The sequence below is a fragment of the Dipodomys spectabilis genome, unplaced genomic scaffold (assembly GCF_019054845.1).
Source record: "Dipodomys spectabilis isolate Male_0828 unplaced genomic scaffold, ASM1905484v1 ptg000536l, whole genome shotgun sequence".
NCBI classification, from domain to species: Eukaryota; Metazoa; Chordata; class Mammalia; order Rodentia; family Heteromyidae; genus Dipodomys; species Dipodomys spectabilis.
Window position 1 is genome coordinate 47501 of NW_024871213.1, and position 7301 is coordinate 54801.

The following is a 7301-nucleotide window of genomic DNA, read 5'->3' on the forward strand; positions in this document are numbered from 1 at the left end:
GACTATGTGAATCAGGGAAGAGGAAGAATGGCTGGTGGGCACTGCTCCAGCCCAGCCAGACCCAGGGCCAATGGGGAAGTTCTTGCTCTGGATCAGGACCTGGGACTGTCCCCTAGACAAATGGCCTCTTGGTACCTGTGTGGTGGCCGCCATGTGTGGGCTGGGAACTTCCTTAGCACCGCTGAGGAGTCTCCGTGGAGAGGCCCATTTGGTCCTGTGCCTCTCCCATCTTCTGGATTCCCCCTGTCCTCCTGCCTCATGCCATGTCCAACTAAAGGAGTCAACTTCTCCAGGCCTCTGAGAGGCCATGCTGGAGATGCTCATAGTGCTTCCCACTTTGGTTCACCATGCATGCAGGGCTCACATGGTGCCATCCTCCAGGCAAAGCGTACCCCCATTTCAGCTTGGCCACTCCTGCTTAAGGGACCACAAACTGCATTCTTACACAGAAAACCAGGGGTAACCAAGGTTGTCCTGCAGCCTAAGGCATCCTTTGACTCCTCCTGTTCAGGTTCGGGGTGGCTGTGGATCCAACTGCACATTCACTTTTGATTATTTTAAAGTAAGAGGAAAAAGCTTCATTGTCCCAGATGAAACTGTCCTTGGGGTTCTCTGTGTACAATAGTCTTGTGCTGAGATAGGGATCCCCAAAGACCACCAAGGAGCCAATTCCCATGCAAGTACGTGAGAGTCATTTATTGCAGGCTCGAGCCTGGTCTCACAACCATTACAGTTGCAGCAGGTCAGAGGTGAGAGTCTTGACCCTTCAGTTAAGAGGTTTTTTATAGGGTATAAGGTTGAGGTAAGGGGTCCCCTATCTTGGCAGTTACATTATTGGTTGGCATTTAGTAAGTCAATATTGTCACAATCTTATTGGATAGCATGCACACTCTAAGCAGTACTCAGCAAACTATGTTAAATATGCTATCTGAAGAAACATCTGTAAATTTAGGTACCTACCTGTCATCTGCTGATGGCTATTGCTAGGGAAGTTATGGGCAGAACGTTATTGGGACATTTCAGTTTTTCCAGATACCTAAATTCTAACTTTCAGTAAAATCTTTACAATGGGTACTTTCAGTAAAGGCCTTCACAATGGATACTTTCGGTAAAGGACTTTAAAATGAAGTCTAAGTCAAGAATGACTGTATTTTGGCTAAAGTTTCTCACTAGGTTTGTGTGTGTGTGTGTGTGTGTGTGTATGTGTGTGTGTGTGTGTTTGGTGTGAAAGAGTCAGACACAGCTGAGGTTTGGGGTAAAACATTTCTTCCCTTTAGCATAGAGTTTTGGTATCTAGTGGTTGTTCCCCTTTCTGAATTTTGAGTTCTAAAATTGTCCTCCTATGTATTTTTATCCTTTGTTCTTCTTGATATTCAGATTCCTAAGGTCTGCTTGTGAACTTCAGCATTTGCTTCCTGAAAGTCGTGTCTTTCTTCTAACTTTTATGAAGCCCTTTGCTCTCTTTAAATGCAGTTTGTGCTGTGTTAGTGGTTTTACTTAGCTGAGACTGTTGTGGCCCAGGCTGTGACTGTTAATTCTGAGATTATTTTAAGCTAATATGAGATACTATCCTTTCAGTCTATTTAGCAAAAGTAGTTCAGCATCTTTATTGTAACAATTTCCTGGCTTTAAAAACAAACAAAAACATCCAGTGGTATAAATGTACAATCATTTGTTTTTAGTTAATTGTGCACTACTGAAATGAAAAAAATCTTTTTACTAAAGTGAGTATTTAGAATGGGAAAAAATTAAATATTATAGAACTTAAAAATTGATCAAATACCAAAAGAAAAAGAAAGACACTGAGCACGAATGAAGTACAACTGTTAAGTGTTTAATAAATAAATGAAATGTTTGATATTCTTATCCACATAGGAAATACATAGGAAAATACATAAGAAAGTTACTGAGATCCCATCTTACACACCAGAATAGCTATCACCACTCAGATAAATAAACTGCTGGAGAGGTTGAAATAAATCAGGAACTGTATTTGGTTTTGTGGCATTGTAAACTAGGGCAACCCATATGGAGATCATAATGGAAATTTACACAATACCGAAAAGACACATATATTGATGAACTTAAGGGCAACATGGATACATATTTTTTGTTTTGTTTTGTTTTTGGGTCCGGTCGTGGGGCCTGAAATCTGGGCCTGGGAGCTTTGCCTCAGCTCTTCAGCTCAAGGCTAACACTCTACCACTTGAGCCACAACGCCAATTCCGGCTTTTTTGTTTTTGCTTACGTGTTGCTGAGGAATCAAACCCAGGGCCTCAGGCATGCAAGACAAGCGCTCTACCACTGAGCCACCTTCCCAGCCCCTTGGATACATACTGAAGGAATATAAATCAACATGAACATCCATGATAATGGCAGCAATATTCATAGCAACCAATCTGTGTAATCTACCTAGATGCACAAAAAAGATGGAATAAAGAAAATGTGCTATTCTGGTATATAAGAGAAGTGAATGTTTCTACTGTATAATTGCTAAATATTTTTGGATATATACCTAACCCTAATTTCATAGGGTTTTGTGGCATTCTATTTTGCTTTAATGAGGGACCTCTATATAGACTTCCAGAGCAGTTACAAGAGGTTGAAGATATCCTGTAATATGTGGATATTAGATAAAAATGTAAATATACCAATGAACACATACAAGGCCATCATATATAGTTTATATGAAGCAATTTATTATTATTGAAGCAATTTAAGAAGGCAACAGTTGGTGGAAAAGACAATGTTAGAAGCTTAATAACAAATACACAGACATAGTAAAATACAAAAATATGTGCAACTAATTAGTGCTAATAGTAACAAAACATTTTCCTCATGTTTTAAAAATGAAACTATTAAAATAATAACATCACAGAAACATGTCATAGAAGAAAATGTACTATAGACATATGTTTCCCCATAATTTGTTTATAACAAATGGATTAAAAGAAAATGTGATTACATGTCTGAAGATGATAACACATTCAAGTCTCATTGATTGAATCCAGCAAAGGAAAGTAACAGAGAAGTCGTGAGTAAGAACAACGTGGGGTACAAAATGTCATGTCAAAACCAGCTTTACAATGTCGGTGTGTGGGGGGGAGGGGGTATGATTGGGTGGGGGAGAGGGGAGAGGCTGGGAAGGGAGGTGAAGGGTAAACAAAGGAGGAGGCTGCAATGCTTGGTAAGAAATGTATGCATTATCCTGCCCATGTAATTGTAACCCCTCTGTACAGTATGTTCTCAAATAAAATAAAATAAAATTAAAAAAAAATAGATGAAGATACTCAGTAGAACTTCTTGAGAAAAAATTCCGTTTTCCTCATCAAAATAGAGCTAGGACAGCTACCTTTTGACAGAACACTTGTAATGTGGAGCAGTGGAGTTACTAATTTAGGTAGCAATTTATTACTGTTAGTCCCTAATGTTATGATGTGATTCCCAAATGATATGAGTGATCCTATATTTTCTGAGCACTTTTTGCACCCAAAGTTTCTAATTCCTCCCCCTAACAATGATTCTTCTGCTATTCTCATTTCTCTTTGCTTCTGAACTCCACTCCTGTGACCTTTTTATTCCTGAGAAATTGCTGGAGGATGGCCTGGAGTCTGAGCTAACATCCACTCCAGTTTGGAGGATTTGGTGAAGGACCTCCACCTGGGCCTCAGTATCAGATATTAATTGACCTCTTTGGAAATGGAGAAATTCACTCCCTCAGACAGAATCTGTCATTCCTTGACTTTCTCTGAAGAGATTTGATACTAAGGCACAATTCAGAGAATGAGCTTTCCCACCAGCCACCACAGCCTTGTAAGGAGGAACAGGTTCAAAACTAAAAGTGGCCTCGGTTCCCAAAGGGCCAGTCAAAAGCCAAGAGATCACACTTTCTTCCACATCAGGGACCTTATGGTAGGAATAGAGTCTGGGCAAAGTCTAAGATGGAGATAAAGTGAGATTGGGCCTAAGGAGTACACAAAAGAATGGCCCTCTCTTTGACTACAAGTGAGTTGTGTAGTGACACATGAAATCTTCCTTCACATATGAAAATTCACTAGGTGAGTTATCTCACTGCCACTTTGTGGGAGGTCAGTTTGTCCAAAGGAGAAGTTGTTAAGTGTTCTGACTGGGGGCTGGGAAGGTGGCTCAGTGGTAGAGTGCTTGCCTTGCATGCATGAGACCCTGGGTTCAATTCCTCAGCACCACATAAGCAAAAAAATAACCCACAAATGGCTCAAGTGGTAGAGTGCTAGCCTTGAGCTGAAAAACTGAGGGACAGCGCCCAGGCCCAGAGTTCAGGACCCATGACCTGTCCCCCAAAAAATTGTTGTGACTGCCAGTTTGCTCTGTAGAATGTTGTCTCTCCAACCCCTTCCCATGCCAGGAATGCATTGCTTCTTTCAGGCATTCAACTACTTATCATGACTCCTAGGCAGGAATACTGTTGGCTATTCTTTGGCTAAGCTCTTGCATTTGAGGTAGAATAGGCCCAGGCTCTGCTCATGCCAAGAGGTAGATTCAAGGTGAGTATAAGCTCAGATTTGTACTGAAAAACACTCATATTGAAAAAATTAAATGAAATTAATAGTTGAGTGATTCAGGGTTTATAGCCACTAAATTTAAGTAATTATTAGTAACACACCTAGAACCATGGATTAGGAAGGGAACATTGAAGTAGGGTCAAGATAAGATGGAAAAGACACATAGTAGTCATAACAGGAGATGAGAGTGTGAAGGAACTATTGGCATAGTTCCATTTACTATCTTAGAAGTGACCTTGGATAGGAGGCTTTTAGAATAATATCTAAAAGAGAGGGACTTTCTGGCACCGGTAGCTCACACCTGTGATCCTAGCTATCTAGGAGGATAAGATCTGAGTATTATGATTCAAAACAAGCCCAGGCAGAAAAAGCCAGAAGTAGTTCTGTGGCTCAAGTGGTAGAGCACTAGCCTGGAGGTCAGGGACACTACCTAGGCCCTGAGTTCAAGCTTCAGGATCAGCAAAACAACAACAACAAAACAATAATGATAAAAAGAAATAAAAGAAGGACTTAAAGATATGTGATGGAATGATGATCCTGTGTAACTGTTTAGGGAACATAAAAGGAGGCAAAATTTGGAGCATAATGATACCTATTCATTACTAATAAAGGATACAAGGCAAATGCCAAATTCCTCTTCTTGAAAACTTCTAAACATGGGCTGGGAAGTTGGTTCAGTGGTTATAGTGCTTGCCTTGCATGCATGAGACCCTGGGTTTGATTCCTCAGCCAGAAGAGGCAGTATGGCTCAAGTGGTAGAGCACTAACCTTGAGGTGAAGAGGTGAGGGACAGCACCCAGGCACAGAGTTCAGACCCCTTGACTGGCCATAAAAAACCCTCAAAAAACAAAAAAAATCTTCCAAACTTATCTTTTCTCATAATAGAGGAGAGGCTCCTTTTACAAGAATTCTCCTTATCTAGCTCAAGGTCATCAGAACTTCAACAGAATTTTCCTGTTGAGATGTAATGTCCCTATCTCTACTGAACCTAATCATGGCTAGGAAAGTGTGGACATTGATACGTTTATTGTATTTTTCCTTATCAATGTATAACACTGCCAGGTATTATATATAATACATATTGTAATATACAATATATATTATACATTATGTACAATATATTAAATATTTTATAAGACAACATAAATTATACAATAACAGACCCTAGTTTTAGAGTTAGGAGCAAGCAACATATTGAAAGACAAATGCTTGAATCTCTGAGTAATTTCTCTACCACTGGACAATTCCAGGTTACATTCTTATTAACCAAAGAGCAACATAGGAAAGCATTGCCCATAGAAGGGGTTCTCTGGATTTTGGAAACTGTGATCTGCATATATATATTATATATATATATGTATATATAATATATATGTATATTATATATATATGATATATTGTTTTATATTAGTGAATGTGTAAAACTATAGCAACAGATAAATAAGTGAACACCTACGTACACACACACTTAATAACTTTCAAGTATAAGAATTTCTTTTCTATGCTTCCTATTCACCTACATAGGGAGTACATGAGTTGCCTTTGAATTGTCCTGGAAGTTCTTTATCTGGCTACAGTAACTTCACATCTTTTGTTCTCTAAGTAGTCAGATGTTATGTGTTCAACAATAATACTTGTTACAGGCAAAAGTATCCACCCTGACACACAGAGGAATTTGGATTTCAGAAATGCCACAAATAAGTGGGAGGTACTGCAGTAATTTTCAAAATTGAATAGATTACATATTTATTAGAAAGTTTGTAAGAAAAGAAAACTTCGACGTAGGATGAAACACTTGAAGAAAACTACAGATTAAATTACATATAGCCAGGTGTTGGTAGCTCATGCCTGTAATCTTGGCTACAAAGGTAATGCAATAAACATCCATTTCACAATCTAGTAACATCATAGGGTATAAAGAATCTGATTAACTGATTCATAAAATTCAATATAACGCAGTTAAAACATCCAATATCTCAGGTGTCAACTTAGCAGAATGATGGCTATTTTGTATATTATCCAGCCCTATCCATCCCACAATGGCAGAACGTTCTTCCTGAGAAAGTCCAGAGACCCGTCTACTGACTGCTCAATATAGACAGGTTCCCATTCTCTATTATTTGGGCATGTGAATATCTGATAGCTTGCCAAAGGCACAACTTGGGACTGGCTTCCAGTAATGATATCTTAGTTCTCAGGAAAAAAGGAAATTGAAGACAGTGGGAAAATCTACCAGATTCCTGAAAGATTTCTATCATTGTGCTAAAACTGTTCCCTTCTACTGACACTTGAGCAAACTGCAGTAATTTTCACTCCAACCACATGTCCAAAAAACGGCTTTCCAAATATTTATCTGTTTTCACTTTGTCATATCAAGACACACTATTGTAGTCCCTTTTTACTTAAATGATCAGCTATGGTTTGCCCAAGGGATTGTTGACCTTACCAATTTCGTAAATTTTAGGTCACCAAACAATCACTTCATAGCCCTTAAACATTAAAAATACCTATCCATATATGTCTGCATTACATCCTTACTACTGTTTTTCTTCATTTGTCATCTTTTACATATTTCTGTATCCCACGGCTTAGTTCTGTAATCTTCCTTCTCGTGATTGTTGCTACTGAGTGCATGTAATTATTTCAGTTTGTTTTCTCCAGCTCTGTTCTTTCTTTAATTGAAGTCCTTAATAGCATCTTGTCTACTGACAACTGGTAGCTATTGATTTTAACAAACTCCAAAGATCCCAAAGTGAGCTT